Here is a 15,503-nt window from a genome sequence, read left to right as displayed (position 1 = left end):
CATGGCCGTTTAAAAAGAGGCAGACAGAGGACAAAAGCAGCTTGTCCAGTTGTAGCCCCATCGAGGTTCCCTAACGATGCCTGGGCCCTCTTAGACATCACTGCAAATTAAAGCTAACACTCAGTGAAAGGACAGATTAGTGCCGAGAGGATGGCACAAAGGGTGTTAAATATGGCGAGAAGCATGCTGGACCACAGGCCGGGCCTGGGACACATTACCTACAGCTGTCCACTCTGACCTATTTCCACTAAACTAACTTAAAGATTTTAGCGACCTCCATTGTGCAAAGAGCTTTTGAAGGGGCCCTGCTGAAGTCTGATCTGCGTGGCCCACTTTGGGCATGCTGTCCTTTGATGCCTCTGATAAAAACGATGATGAGGGGTTTAATTAAGTGTGGCAGGTGATTATATGGTCTATATTTATCTGAAGGGTAGTGGCAGATGTGGCAAGAGACGATCACAGGGGAAACGGGTTTGTAAAGAATAGAAAAGGCATTATGATTGCGGTACATGCAATAAAAAGCCAAATGGAGACCTTAGTGACAGATATAATTCTCACTCTTTCATAAAGAAATAAAAGTGACTTATTCAAATATCTTCCTTAAGGAAAATATTGAGCAAATGTGAAAGCCATCTCAATGAACGTCTTTTCTATGAGGATAATTTCCTGTCGACTCGTAAGGTTTGTGTTGTATTTTACCGGATGTTGAACATGTACGGAGGGTCATAAGGACCACAATTCAAAAGATGGATGAACTTAAAAAAAACAACAGATCGTTTAATGAATATAAAACTAATGAATGGTGTGAATAACACTCACATTTATGTAAGTTTTTCAATGGTTCTTGCTGTAGGCTAAATATTTTCAACTTTACCTATCAAAGTCAGTGGGCGGGGCTAATACTGCTTAAGTTAATATTGCTGGTCCAGTCAGGTTGCAAAGTACATCTTGGGGTTTGCGTCATGATGCACTGAGTCAGGAATCATTAAGTAATCATGATGATAAAAAAAACACTAAATTAAATGCATATAATTTTGAAATATATTCACTCTTCACATTTATGTAAATTGGATACAGATTTGAATATTTAGTTTTCTATATGAAATTTTATTTTAATTTTGGCTTTAAATAAAACTTGACCAATTTCTACATGACATTACAGACATCATGAACAGCTGAATTCCTTACATAACGTAACTCCTTCTTGATACAATATCATTTCCAATTGCTTAATTTTTTTTTCAAGTTGATCTTTGGTGGACAAAGTGGTTTAGTGTAGGAAATGTGGTTAACATACTTGAGGTTACTGTACTGAGTAATTTGAAATGGGTCAGCATGTAAATACAGTCAAAGAAGAAGTATCTGATACACTGCCAATTTTTCAGTTTTCCCTCTTACAAAGAATGGAGAGGTCTCTAATTTCCAACCAGTCTCCAGACCTGAACCCAGAAGAAAATCATTGAAGGGAGCTGAATATTGTTGCCCAGCAACAGCCCAGAAGCCTGAAAGACACAGAGTAGATCTGTATGGAGGACGGGGCCAAAATCCCTGGTGCAATATGTGCAAAGCTGAGATACATCTGACTTGTGGAACGCTAAAACAAAGGTCCCAAAAGTACTAATCATTTCTAATCATATTTTTCATGATATATAATGCTAATTCATTATTTCAAAGCTATACAATGTGATCTTTTGAATGTTTATAGACTCTTTTTCTCACAGTTGACTGCACCTAAGATGAAAAGACTTCTGCATTCTTTGTAAAAGGGGAAACTTGAAAAGACAGTGGTGTATCTTATGCTTAATTCCCCTTTCGTAGGGAAAATATTTGTCACTATAAAAAAGTATGTTTCGTTTCACAAGGAGTGTGATGTGATTCATATATTTGCATGATCAACACACGTAGGTTGTTCTTCTATGAACTCTGGGACTTCTGGCAAAAAGTGCTAATGACCGACAACAACCGACATTTGCTAATGATCGAGCTTTTTCTGTTGCTGCTCCGGTTTTATGGAATAACTTTCCAGATTAGATCTGCCCACAGCCTGGATCATTTTAAATCACTTCTTAAAACTCATTTTTCCTCTGGCATTTAATTGATGTATTGTTTTGTGTTCTGTTTTGTCATTTGTGTTGTCGTTCTTGTACAGCACTTTGGTGCAGTTTTATACCTGTTTTAAAGTTCTATATAAATAAATTGACATTGACATTAACACTTTGAGAGCAGATGTAAATTATCCTTGGGTTTAAACGTTGTATGTGTAGACTGATATGGAGAGCAGAATATGAAGCATTTTATCTGTTAAATAAGAAAGAAGATGCCACAAAAGCTCCTCATTTTCTGCTTTTAACAACTGCTTTAATAAGACCCCAAACTCGTGTACCCAATTGCCACGGCCTGAGTTTGTGTTACACAACATGTTGTCCCTGTTAGGAATTTGGTCTGTCCTATTTGTAGAAATGTCATTGTGTCATGTTGCTTTGGAAATCACATACTCGGACAGATTTTATGGGATGGTTGATTTAGTCAGAAACAATCTTGGCACATCGGGGTCCCTCTTGTAATTCAGATACCCTGTTCTTCAATTATTGTCTAGAGAATTTGTTAAAGATGCACATTGTGTGTTAAAATCCGAACAATGAATTGACTGTGGACCTTAAATCTTGGTGTAATCCCTAAAGCACATGCTTGTGTTTTGCTCCCACTAATCTCTCCCTACTACCACCCCCAGCCCCCACACTCCTTTTCATGCTGCTGGATTGTTAGAGGTTGAGTATTTGCATTTCTTTCCTCCTGTGCCATCGGTCCTTTCAGGAGGCCATTAATGCAGAATGTCTAGTCACGCTAGACGGCATCAGGCTGCTTTAATACTCCGGTTGCTCAGGGTCACTCTCTAACTTTGACCTCAGTGAAACAGGAGAACCTCTGGTCCTCCCCCCACTTCTTCAGATAGCTGCATCAGTGTTGCAAAATCTATGCAAATGCGATGCTCTTCCTCTTATATGTTTGTTTTTCATTCATTGTCCCAATTTTTGGGAGATATCATGAACAGAAATCTACCAGTGGTAGTTTTTTATTGTAGGCAATGTGGCTCACCATGCAGGCCACTTAGCCTTGTGAAGTGACAGAAACACTAAAAAAGAACCTTATTGTTAGCTTCAACCAAAATTAAGTTTAATTTTGTTCATTTGCAAGTCAAGTCAATGAGAGGGGATTTTCACACTTGATAGGTGGATAGACTTTGTTTGATTGGGGACCTAAATTGAAACATTTGTACCATTTTCAGCTGGTGTGGTTCACATTCACACTGCACTGTTAAATGAACCAAACCCTTTTAAAATCCCTGTTCCCCCCTCGCCTGTGGGGCGCTACACCAAGAACCACTGAAGGAAATGATGAAAATCTCTGAAGAAGACGTACGCAAGTTCGTGCTTCACAGAGTTTAAACAAAAATAGGATGGCGCCACAGTTTAGTGGTTGTAGGATTTCATGTTTGTTCTTGGTAAAAGACCACAAGTCTTTTCTCCCACTAGAGCTTGATTGTTTTGGTTGTATTTACCCAGAATGCCCTACGTATAGTCTGCTTCTTGCTTTTGGTGGGATCTCCGATCCGCTTGGTATTCACGAGTGCATTCCAATGCACCGGAGTTCATTTCAACTATGCCAAACAGACACCTAGGTTTTTAGGTAAACCAGAATTCGCCTTTTTGTCCACAACAGAGTTTGATTGCACATTCATGCTTCCCCAAACTTTCAAGACAAACAAACTAGAATTCAATTAAAGCTGACCAAGCAGCTTTGGTTAAACGCTTTTAGTCTTCACCTCAAATTTAAGTTTATAAAATGAAGGTCCATATGGTGAATCATCCAGTTAGGATCAGAACATCAGGAGAACTTCCAGACATTAGATTGACAAGCCAACACAGGAGTGAATTGAAAGTGCTCTGCTGTGTCCACAGTGTCTACAGTGAACTGTAGACACTGTGGAGTGAAAAATGGCCACTCGTGGCAAAAAGCGTAATCTAAAAGAATCCAATTAAGACTTAGTTTAGATGTTATAATTGTTGTTCTGGTACTCACCAGCATTTTTACTCTGATTTGCTTATGCAATATTCAGCTGATTCCTCCCAAAAACTATGCAACCGGAATAGTCTTCTTTACCCTGCAGTAGCTACAGTATGCACGTCTGATTGTTCAATATAATTCAGTCCATATTTTACTAGTGAGGTACTAGCTATGAGTTTATCTACTGTTTTTACCATAGCAACATGTTGTATGGCCCCGAAATGCCACTTCATGCACGCAGAAGGATTGTTTGCATGAGTTGGTTATGGATTAAACATAATCTGCAGAAATCAACAGACATTTTGTACCTCCAGAGGAAACAAAATAAAACAATGCTCTAAAGGGAAGTAATTTCTTAACTAATGAATATTTTGCTCACAACAAGAGCTTTTGTTGCCTTAGTACTGTTTACTCTTTGTTTGGGCTATAAGCAGGGGTGGCGTAAGAAGGGGTTAACGGGGGACACACTTCCATGAAACACACCCATTTTTCCAGCATTGGTTATCTTTGGCTAAAAGCTGCTTTCACCACCCTTTTTCTTTTATATCGCCAATGAGGGTTGCATATCCATCCACCATGTTCACATTAAACATTTCATCAAATGTTCTATGGAAAAAAATAATCTATTGGACGTTGTAAATCTATTATCAATATGAATTTATTGTCAGTATAAATACTTGCTGTTTTTAAATCCAGGGTAACTACAAAAGCCTTCTTTTAATCTAAAAAGTACTTTGAAAATTACTTGTTTGATTTGAAAAACAATGGAAAGGCAGTAATCACCCTTTCCATGGGTTAGTAATGTGTTTCATATTTTCTAGATTTCTAAGTTTTATTTGTATATGCCAACCATATACAAATAGAGCTGTGTTTTTTGTGCAGTATTTGCTTTACAAGACAAAAGTGTGTTTAATTTGTTTGATGTGGGGTGGCAAGAAAATGTAGGGATTGAAGTTGTGCAGACAGAGGCTCTCGCCCAGATCTGTATTTAGGTGAGAGATGCCTCTGACTCCTACAAAGCTTTTTAGGAGACTTTTATTAACAAAAAAAAAAAAGCCGCTTCGCTTAAAAAACAAGAGACTAGAGACTTGCAGAAATGCAACATCAGCGTTTTAACAATTAGGCTCGTTAAGCCTGTGGAAGGAACAGGAAGGTAGTCTGTATGCAATTATAGCAGATATAAGATCAGACAGAGTGTGAGCTTGGAGGTCAAAGGAAAGGGATCGCGTCGACGTTATCAGTCTGTTTAGGACTCGCAGTCTCCCAGTAAACCATGTCCCCACCAGCCCCCTCGCCTTATCCGAGGCAGGGGTGGAAAGCTGCAAATTCTGACGGCAGACAGGAAGCTCTTATTGTACTGGGGCAGAGATCCCAGAGCCAGACAGCATACAGAAGCGATGTCATCCCTGGCAGGGCCAGGCATATCTTTGTGCTTGCTCACCATGTAACAAAGACGTAAATAAACACTGTTACCCCCGCTGGTCTTCAACTGTCATTTCAATTAGGAAGAGTAGTGATTGAAAGCCATGGTCCGTGTTTTTCCCAGCCATGCTGTTACCTCTGACCCCCACGGCTCGTGCCTGAGGTGATTTTCTTTATTGGTCCATAGGGTCAGTGTTTGGCCCCATAGCCATCAGTAGCAGGCTTAAATCTGCAGAGTCAACATTCTGCTTTCCTGGCTGTTAGCTGCATTAGCACACTGAAGTTGCACAGCCCTTCCACTCCCACTCCGTAAACATCCTCCCTCAGGCCAGATAACATCTCTGTCCCGTCCATTCATTAGCCGGCCGATAGCTCATGTGCCTCTGGCTTGAACCCGGAGTGATGCTCATAGAGATACGAAGTATTTAAAAAACACTTTCCTTTCCAAAAATAAAACTAGTCAAACATTACACTACAAAGAAAAATTAGCAGTCCTAATGAGAAAATCTGTGTGTGTGTTGTGGTATTGCAGGTTCTTGCAAATGAAATACTTTTTTGTATTTTGTCAAATAATAATCACAAACTTTATCACATCTCGGTGGTATGTGACAGATCAACACAGTCATTTATAATTATGAAGTGCAGGCAAAATTACACTAAGAAAAGGTTTTTACCACAAAAACATGGAAAAATCAATCTGGCATGCATTTGTATTTAACCCCCTTTGTTTAAGTACTTTGTAGAACCAGAAAATATACGTCCTTTGTGGCACATTTCTACGACTCCTAACATCCACAGGCGGAAAGTTTTGCTGATTCTTCCTTACAAAACAACTCGAGCTTAGTTAAATTCGATGGGAAGAGTGTTAACACATGTTTTTTTTCTTCTCACAGCTTCTAGATTGGATTTAGGGTTGGGATTTATTATTTTAGTCTATGAATATTGTTTGTTCTGAGCCAATGAAAGGTGGCTCTGGCTGCTCTATGGTGATCTTCCTGCTGGGAAGGTGACTGTCTGCCCCAGTCTCCAGTCTTCCAGTACTACAATGTGTTTGGTTTCATTCAAACTCCCATCAACTTGTTTACTGACGTTCGCTGACAATCCTCTGAGGTCTCCACAGAAGAGTTGCCCTCTGAGACTAATTGCCACACCAGCATTTACTTAGGGGCATCAAATTTAAGAGGGCGAGTAAAAATTTCTCAGGCACTTTCAGATGTCTAATTTCTTTGCTTAAAACAGAAAAACATGCTTTTCCTTTGAACTGGTCAATCACATAATCTCCCAATAAAGCTGCATAATACAGAAATTACTACAGCGACACAGTGTTGCAGCTTTTTACTACTTTGCAAAGTCTCTGTATGAAGCTGAGACCAAATGCAACATGTTCCAGGAAGCAGAGCATTTGGGAAAATGACAGTAAATGTTTTGTTACTGACAGTAAATCATCACATTGTTTCATTAGCATCCTCCAAATTTTCATTCATTGTGGTGTCCCTCTGAGATGTTTCTCCCTTTGGCTTTCATTCGCATACCTCTCGAGAAATCACACCCTTTATTTTGCCCTGAGTGTGCAAGACAGACAAACGTCAGTTCTGTAGGAGAATTTTCTTGTGAGAAACAGGCCACTGCGATAATCCCCCTCAAGGGATTTACAATCATCACCAGACAAAGAAATGCGTGCTTATCTATCTTAATTTTTTCTTTTCAGATTTCTTTTTATCATCTTAACCGTGCTTACTTCTCCTAATGTGGATAATTACAACTTCCAATGAAGATAAAGCCTGGTATTTATCATTTAAACAAGTACATTCTTATCTAAGTGTTCCCTGTTCTCACAGAAACAGCCCAAAACAATGGTGAGATTCCTGATCCTCCCACCCGCTTTTAACCCTGGGTTTCACCTGAACCTAATCTTTTGAGGCATCTTAGTCATACAAAACCCTGCAAACCTGAGTATGTTGATGCCATGTTGGTGGTGGTCTCCAAAGACCAACGGGGACAATGGATCAAATGCGACCTAAAATACAAAGAGGCTTTGAACTATTGTTATTGGTCTCATGCCCACCACATCCCCCTCAGGTCCTCCTCAGCTCCTCGTATCTCGCTTGTTATCTGACCCAGTGAAAGTGCCACATTTTAGAGGAGATGGAGGAAGCGTCTGATTTACCTATCTCCTTCACATTTGACCTCGATTTCTTGTACAGTAGATTCATCCACACTCCCACTAGTTGTTTCCAAAACTTTCATCACTGTCTGCTCAGAATTCCCCCTCATCCATTTGACTGTGGAGTCTTAAAGTAAATGTGGTTTGGAAGCCATGGGTGCCTTGGTAAATGACTGTGATCTTGGAAGTGGAAGGATTTGAGAATCAAATAGTACATATATCCGGATTACATGCTTCTCAAACGACCTGTTTCTGTTGCAGAAAAAAAAAATCCAGCATATTTTGGAGCCTACTAAAAACGGTGTCCCTTGAAATTGTAGGATTCCCAGTGTTTATAAAGGCAGGTGAGTCACTTTAAGATGTGGCCATCAAACAAAAATTCACGACTATATATATGGATGATGATGTTGCATTTATTGTAAACCCATATAGTCTAAAATGAAATTACATTCTTTTCTTGACTTAAAAATTAAGGTCTTGATGTGTGGTCACCTTTTAGAAATGCTTGCTTGGGCGTGCTGTGGTGGCGTAGGGGTTAAGCACAACCCACATATGGAGGCCTTAGTCCTCGACGCAGCTGTCGCAGGTTTGATTCCCGACCTTGGCGACCTTTGCTGCATGTCTTCCCCCTTCTCTCATTACCCACTTTCCTGTCAATTAACTATCAAATAAAGGCCACAAGAGCCAAAAAAATCTTTAAAAAAAAAACAGTTTGCAGTTATTTTCATGCAAATAATAAAGTGAAAAGGATGGATTTTTCCTCACCCACCAAAAACAACTTCTTAGTTGGAACCACTTTTTGTCCCAATTCTGTAAAACAACTCATTAAGGTGCAATGTGAAAAGTAACTTCCTTGCAATTACAAAGTTGTCAGTTCAGTTCCAGTTGAATGTGTCCACAAGGCATTTAATGCCAAGTTGTTTGTCCATCTTGTATGAATATGTACACATTTGTGAGTGCTGCTAGATGAAGAGTCCCGAACATTGCATTGTTCAGGACTAATGCAATGTTATTGTAAGATAACTAACTTCACGCACACTCTAATCTGAAAGGTGCCAATTGCCAATTTTTTAAGCTGAATTAAAGTATCCAGCTGCATCAGCCACTATAGCACTCTTTTATTGGGGCCTTCAGCCACCACTATGGACACCCATCAGTTAAACCCTCAAAAATAAAACATGGACTGAAAATGTTCAGAAAAGTTGAACCGTAAAGTCACACAGTTGTTGGAAGAAATGGGAGTGGTGATGCAGCCTGGTGTGCTTAAAAGTAACGATTTTGGACAGAACCGGAGCAGAATTATAACTTCTACCTGAATGATCTCATTAAATTAAAAAAAAAGTTTAGTCAGAGATGATTGCAGGTTAAAACTAAAAAGGAAAGGTTGTAAAAAATTACGATATATCAAACATGAATTATAAAGTGGACCCACAAATAGTTCTTTTTCAAGGAACAGCTAATGCACAGATGATGATTTGTGTTTGTAAGCTGTAGATTGTTGCCAGTTTTCCTAACTAAAACAGAAACAGTCATACTGTACGATCGAACCTCAAAAGTTTTTTTTTTTTTTTGCTTTTTAAATATGGGACTTTCTTTTGCAATATAAATCCTAAGGAATTTTATCCTTCGACATCAATCTCTGTCTGGATGATAAAGAAACTGGTGACAGATGAGTTGATCGCCGTCCTAGGGTGGGGTCCTTGCATATTTGTCTGCAGTTCTACTGTAAATGCAAACGTCTCCACCCAAATTCAAACCACTCCACAGACTTGTCTCCCTTCCCGAGCTGTCTGTAGACATCAAGTCAAACATATTATACGCACACTGTTTACCTTCATTCCAACACACATTTCCACAAGACGGGACCATGAGGAGTCTTGCCTAATGAGAAAACAGCATGTATCTAATCAGCTTGAGAGATTAGGGAGAAACTGTGCAAACCACAGTAAAGCTATCGTTGGCAGAGGCTGCTTATGATACAGGCTTGTCAGTTTCTGCCAGCTGGCACACAAGGCCAGGGGTAAACCGCGCCTGCCAGTTAATGGATCATAAAGGTTTGCTTGTAGCCCATTCACAACTCCACATTATTTACCAATGTAACACAAATCCATTAGTTTTCTGTGTAAAGCAAGCATGATATTTAGACTCCACGCACCGTGCAGGCTCCATGCAGCAAAACAAAGACGTAAGGCACTCATAAATCATCATGGCTGGGCAACTCTCACTGTAAGACAGTTATACTTTTCTTCAAAAGCTTATCACATAATCACAGCAAAAAAAAAAGTTTGGCGAGCTCAAAGCAATTATTCTCAACTGCATCGCGTTATTGCACCAGCATTGTCCTAACCATTCTGCCCACAAAAAACAATCCATTCAAGTCAAAATTATACCAGCGTTTGTAACCCATCATAAGATGTGAACTGCACCCACTCCATTTAGAAAAGTGGCTGCCTTGTTTCTGCCTCTTGTTTTTATGACACTTATATGTCCTCTGGTTACAAATCTGTGGATGCCAAAATAAAGCAGTTGATGTCTATTTTCCACTGATGTGCAAGACGATGAATTTTTCTTTTACCACACACTGTGTTTTACTGAGAGAGGGTTGATCAAATGAATTTAATTAGTAAAAAAGACCTTAAAGTTTGCAAGAAAACTTACTTTGATGGTACAGTTTGAACCTTTATGCCCTTTTAAGACTTAAAAAGGGGATAATAAAGTTGGAAAATGTGAGAAGACAATTTTTAATTCCAACCACCAGAGAATCCTTCCATAACAAGAACGAAAGTGCTTTTTGGGCCTGACACGTATGCTGTTGAGTTTACTGCCTGTGGAACTGACTGGATCTCCACAGTGTCTCTACAGTCACTCTCTATAACTCAGAGACATCTCAGGATGCAGAGCAAAGCGCTGATTCTGTCTGCAAGGTTAGATTTCAGAAATCACATATAGATTTCAGAATCGGGTCTTTTAATGCAAAGAAGCACTCCTTCCACTGCTTCTCCCCAACAGCAGAGCCTGCCGAGATATCGATAAATTGTCCTGTCATGCTACAAATATGGGGAAAAAATGCATTTTTATTTCACACCAGTTGGAAGATTGGTGATATGTCATCACAAAGGACTGGTGAGCCAATCAGAAATTAATTTTGGTGTCACTATGGCAACAGGTTGCCAGAGGCGAAGCAATAGGTTATAAAATGTGGAGTTATTTTATAGCATGGAAGAGAGCTAGAACAGAGTATCAACAATGACCATGTTGTAAGAAAGCAAATCGTAAAAAAAAATGCTTAGGAGATATAAAATGTACATTATTATACTATTTTGTGGAAAAAAATCATTTGTTTTGGCTGAATTGGTGGTTCTTATTAAATGAATAATAACATCCATCTGGTAAAGTGAAGTGGAAAGGAGTGTAATAAATATCTGGAAGCTAAAACTTAAAAAGACTTGTTCATTATCTCCCAGCGATGGCAATCATTTGCAAAATGTGTGCGATCTCCATGACCAATGATACAAATACATTTAATTTCTAACTTGTAGAGTTGTGTTTAAAAAGAAAGACAGTGGCCTTTATTACTTATAATCATGTGATTTAAACACATCTTTCACAGTTTATTCAGTTTGTATAAATGTAAAAACCAAAAAAAATGCTTAGTGCCTCATTTATGCTTCTGCGTTGTTCCAGTAGCACAACAGAAAAACTCAGATTTGCACATATTTAGCAACTCCAAATACCGTCCTGAATTTTCCCATAAATAACACAATAAAAAGCAGGGGGAAAAAAAGAATTCATAGTTTTGTTCTTACCTTAGTGAAACAAGGCCATTCTTCAATGAGTGGAGGAAGTAAACTTTAAAAATATAAGAAGGACTTTGTCAGATGCTCACATTCTGTTTGAACACATGCAAACACGGCTGATAGTGGTGGCATGGCAAGCTCTGCAGGCTAACAGAAAGGGATTAAAAAGCATTAGGAGTGTCCAGATGCAGAGCCACACACACATTCATTCAAATTAATACTCTGACACACTGCACCGCAGAATAAAATCTAAAGTAAAAAAAAAACACGTTATTGTGTCATTACTCTGAATTAATGGCAACGCAGAACAGAGCATCCTATAAACATTAATATTTACAGAGTAGTTTGGCCCCAGGTTATAGCCTAATATGTGATGTTAAATGGTGTAGTCAACAGCTGAACCTCTGTTTATACACATGCTGCTGTATCTTCATCTGTGTAGATCTGTTGTTAAAGCTGATTATTGTAGACCAGATGGGCCCCACAGGCCACGCCCTGTCTGTCTGTCCCTCCAGTTATCATCCAATGAATGACACACATCTGTATGAGTAGATGACCAATACAAGCAAACTGGGTCACGGTTTTATTTGAAGATAATACACTTTGAGCGCAGAATTGTGTTTTTTCCAAGATATTTTCCGCCTTGAAAGTGTAAATACAGTAAAACAGAACATCCCACCAAAGACGCCCACAGCATTATATGATTTTCCCATATGAACAATTTAGGGATAATTTATCTATAAAATACAGATATCCTTTGGGGTTATTGCAGGAACACAGGGAGTTTGTGTGCCAGCAGCGTGCTTCCAAAGGCCAGAAATTCCCCAGCTGCAGCTCTGAGGCTAGCCTTGCTCCCTGGACAGCCTCCTCTGAAAATCTCCTGTGACCCTTCTGACTTTCCATAAATCTGCTGAGTGATTGCGGTGCTCAATTAACACTCCACGAATTGCTCCCAGCGGAGAGAATGGTCACATCCGAAACAGCAAGAAACCGAAGCCGCAGGTTCACTCTGAGTTCTGCTGTAATAACACAGTGGACCCGGTACAATGAAAGAGGGCTTGAAGGTCCAAAGCTATAATAGCAGCCATTGTGCTGGTGGTCACACAGTCACTCAAGTGCAATATTCAGGAAAGCCATTTCATTACATCCAATAGAGCCTCAATCATGTGTAAAATTTGCAGTTTGAATAGGCTTGCTATCATATCAATCATCAGTCACTGTACTGAACGCTAATGGAGGCCCTTTCTTCCTGCTTATGCTTTGTGTGTTTTGTTTCCAGAGGCAGTATCAGAGCAACGTTCATTTTAGACTTTTTTTAATCTTGACAGGACTTTCAGTCACTATTGTGTAACCGATTTAGGTTGCTCACACTAATATGTTTCCTCCAGATTAGGACAAAATAGAACATAGGAAAGACATCAGTCAAAGCCCATCACACATTTGATGTTAAATACAGCACAGTAGATGACCTGTAAAACAATTTAACACAAAGTTCTTCAATTGGCTTTACATTCAAAATTTTAACAAGGCATAGCATAGTGCCGTTAAAGTATTTATATCCCTTGAACTTCTTCATGTCACGTTACAATCACAAACTTTCTGTTTTATTGGGATTGTAATAGAAAGTTTGTGGCTGACTGACAAAGTAGCACATAATTTTGCAAGGTAAATAAAACGATTCATGTCAAAATGTTTAACAAATAAAAGATCAAAAAAGCGCAGTGTGCTTTTTACTGTGATAACTAAAACATGCGTAGCACCCAGTTGCCTTAAGAGTTTGCCTAATCACTTTCAACCTGTGTGGACATACAGTAAACAGTCCAGTAATAAAGTGTTGGAAAAATTAAAGGAAGTTTATGTTTTAAAGCAATATCTCATGCTCTGAGCATAGCATAGAGCACTGCTCAGTATACCACCTGAAAATGGAAAGTCAACAGCACATCTGCAAAGCTACTAAGACCAGAAAACAAGAGTATTAATCAGCAAAACATCCAATGCACCCACGGAACCTCTGGAAGAAATCCAGAATTCAGGTGAGTAAATGCATAAAAGCATGGCAGTAGCAGCATCATGCTGAGGGAATGCTTTTCTATAGATGGAACAATGGAGCTGGTCAGAGTTGATCAACAAAACTAAGCGGAGAGAAATCCTGAAAACAAATCTCTTGGAGACTGGAAACTGTTGTGATCTGTGTTTTCTGTGTATTTATTTTGAGGTTTTTCTGTGTTTATTAGCCTGTTCCCCTGTGAGTCTCTGTCCTCCCTGTTGATTGTTCCCAGCTGTGTCTCGTTTCTTTGATTACACTCCCAGTGTATTTAGTCCCACCTGTTGTCTTTGTCTCTTGTCGGATCCTCGTCGTGTGTACTAGCCAGTTTCCCTGTGCCATCGTGTGTTCGTTGTGCTCCCCCATTAAATCATCATCATCATCTTCATCACAACCTGGGTCTCTGCACCTCTCCTCGCCACCTCATCCACACATCATGACAGAAGCACAAAGAATCGCCCCAAAAAAGGATTATTTAATTATCATAATAGTTATATCTATCAATATCATTAAAAGTATGCATAGTTTTTCAATTGACTTTGAGCAGCAGTTTAATCCTGTTAAGAATCACAACAGGGTGCAGACATTACCTAATGTTTGGATTTCAGATTTGAGAACAGAGTTACATTTACAGTTAATACTTCACAATTGCACAATAGAAATTCTCATAAATGATTGAATTATACTGTGATTCAATAAAGCTAAAAAGAAAAACTGTCATTAATTGAGCAACTTTAGGAATGTAAACACAAGAAATTGCAGAGTCGAAGTTACCAACATTAGAAAAAAAAATCATAGATGAAATTGAAGAGCCAGCAAAAAGAAGTGATTCACAGCAAAGTGATGATTCACCAGAGTGTTAAAAAAATCCTCATGATTGACTGTAAATCTGGATGGTGTTACTGAAAAGTGATGGGAAGAAACATGGCAAGCATGACACACAACATCTTGTAACTTAACATGTAATCAAATTTGGTCTTAAAGAATAACTGGCAGTTTCATTGCTGATCCCACCATGTTTTCATCATTGTGCCAGAAATGCATTTTGGAGAAATAAAACTTTTAATAGAAAGCAATTATAAGCAACCCCAATTTTAATTGAATGAAGTGAGTGATTCTCAGCCTTAAATGTTCATTACCGTGCACTGACATCATTTGTGGTCGAAACTTTTGGGCGTGTAGATGGTAGAATACAGTGACTTTGTTTACAGATGTTGTGACTTAGAGTGTGGAAAATAGGTGGTCAGCACCCCCACAAACCCTGTAATTTGCACTTTGTTGGTCTTGTTTTTTTATTATGCTGCAAACAGTTATGTATACAAGGAACATCTCATAAAAGATGCTAATATAAACGCTTTATGACTGCAGACAATCTTTTCCCCAGTGAAAAAAAAAACATCACGGGAAGTAAACACATGACTTCATCCGCTATATTTTATCTCTGAAGCTCAAATCAACACCCTGCAAGGTGCTTGGCAGAAAATCAACCCCAAACACTTGCTTGGACCCGACGTGTCATTCAGGGTTTTCTGGAAGGTCCACGTCTGGTCCGTCTTTAGAGAACTGAGCTGCGGCTTTGGTTTGTAGTAAAATGTTTTTATGTCTAGACGTTTCACCAAAATAGAATCACTGAATGGAATTAGCTGAGTGTTAACCAGCATGATGGGAGCACTTTCTCATCAGTGAAAAAAAAACTGCCTAAGCAAAGCTCACCAGACTTGTCAGCTGGAATAGAAATGCTTAAAACAATATCTAAATATTTTTTTTATCAGCAAAAATTAGTACCAGTGATGGAGAACCCTGTTCTGGATGTTAGTATGATGCCACCTTTCCAGATCTGCACTGCTGCACATTTGCTTCCTCGCCATCTGTGAAAAAATGTATCCAAATCTGAGAGACCAAGAGTTGCTCAAGGAGTTTGCTTTATGAAGGATATTTTCTCAGGATCCTGTTGGCCAGACAGCTTTGGGTGTCACAAGTGAAAGACAAGAGACCCAATAGGTACCCACAA

General features: G+C 39.1%; 1 protein-coding gene across 1 annotated transcript in view; it reads right to left on the bottom strand.

Annotated features, from left to right (window-relative positions):
* The window catches only part of LOC107836177 (uncharacterized), a 38,255-nt gene extending 26,413 nt beyond the window's left edge, over positions 1-11,842 (bottom strand). Inside the window, exon 1 of the mRNA XM_016671197.1 lies at positions 11,458-11,842. The gene's annotated coding sequence lies outside the window, so the exon portion shown is untranslated. The remainder of the gene's footprint in view (positions 1-11,457) is intronic.
* Between the last annotated feature and the right edge of the window lie 3,661 nt (positions 11,843-15,503).

This window comes from Poecilia formosa, unplaced genomic scaffold, assembly GCF_000485575.1.
Source record: "Poecilia formosa unplaced genomic scaffold, Poecilia_formosa-5.1.2 Scaffold42, whole genome shotgun sequence".
NCBI classification, from domain to species: Eukaryota; Metazoa; Chordata; class Actinopteri; order Cyprinodontiformes; family Poeciliidae; genus Poecilia; species Poecilia formosa.
The sequence above is the reverse complement of the archived record's forward strand: the minus strand, read 5'-3'. Positions and strand labels throughout refer to the sequence as shown.